The sequence below is a fragment of the Xiphias gladius genome, chromosome 12 (genome assembly GCF_016859285.1).
Source record: "Xiphias gladius isolate SHS-SW01 ecotype Sanya breed wild chromosome 12, ASM1685928v1, whole genome shotgun sequence".
NCBI lineage: Eukaryota > Metazoa > Chordata > Actinopteri > Istiophoriformes > Xiphiidae > Xiphias > Xiphias gladius.
In genome coordinates, this window is record NC_053411.1 from 14,124,745 (window position 1) to 14,125,896 (window position 1,152).

Genomic DNA, 1,152 nt, shown 5'->3' on the forward strand with positions numbered 1-1,152 from the left:
ATTATAATAATAAAATAATAATATAATAAAATAATGAGATAAAAAGATGACAAGTAATGTACTTAAATGTATAAACAGGCTTTCTAGCTTAATTAACAACAGTTATCTATGGAATTGAATCTATTTTACATAAATACAATTGTGTTACCATATGTATAACTTTACCGCATAAGCAGCAATGTTTTTCCACTTCAAGCAAGGTTTAGACAAACGGATGTTATGCATCTGCACATGCCTTAATCGGACACCTAATGCATTTCGTTTGTTTAGTATTTGTAAATGTGAGCAGTGAGAAAAATAAAAAAAAAATGAACACCGAGTATCAGGTTCCTGTATCTAATCCAAAAAGGGCCGGTTTACAATTATTGACTTTTACTTCCCGCTTCTGCTTTCAGGCCAAGCGTGTCTCATTTCCGCCAGTGTAGCGAGGGCAGCTTGACACATTTGGGCCTCATGGGGCATTAAACTAAATTAAACCCTAATTTTCCCTTTCCGTTGCTCATTACTACATTACCTTTACCCACTCGTAAACGGTGAAGATGGAGAAGAGAGAGAAAAGAGATTTGGTAGAAGTCGAAAAAAACAAAACAAAACAAAACAGAAAAACAAACCCTCTTAATTCTTGTCAAAAAAAATTTATGATGGTACATATTTTGGCTACAAGTGTGAAATTTAGACCCTATGACTTGAGAGAAAAGTAGCACACCCAAACAGCAAACCGCAACGTTTCACTTAAAACACGACTAGTGACAGCCAAGACATGCAATCCACACCATTTTTTTTTCTTTATCCAGTTTCTTTTTTAATCTCACAAAACACATGAATCTGAAACATGAGCTCCTTTTTTCCTTCTGTGCAGCTAACAATCTCACCAATTTTAAAACACAAGGGCAAAGAAAATAATTTATACATCCTTTTTTTTTTTTTAAAATCATATCTACAAAAATAAAATCAAATACGAGGACTAAGGCTTTACAGGAAAAAAAAGAACATATATAAAACAAGTGGGTCTGATTTCTCTATATTACATGAGTGAACAAGATTTTAAAAAAAAAAAAACATGTAACAAAGACAATGAGATGATAGTTAAAGATGTGTGTATGCATACAGTAGTTTGCACCGTGCAGGGAAGTTTTTCTTTGTGCAACTTTG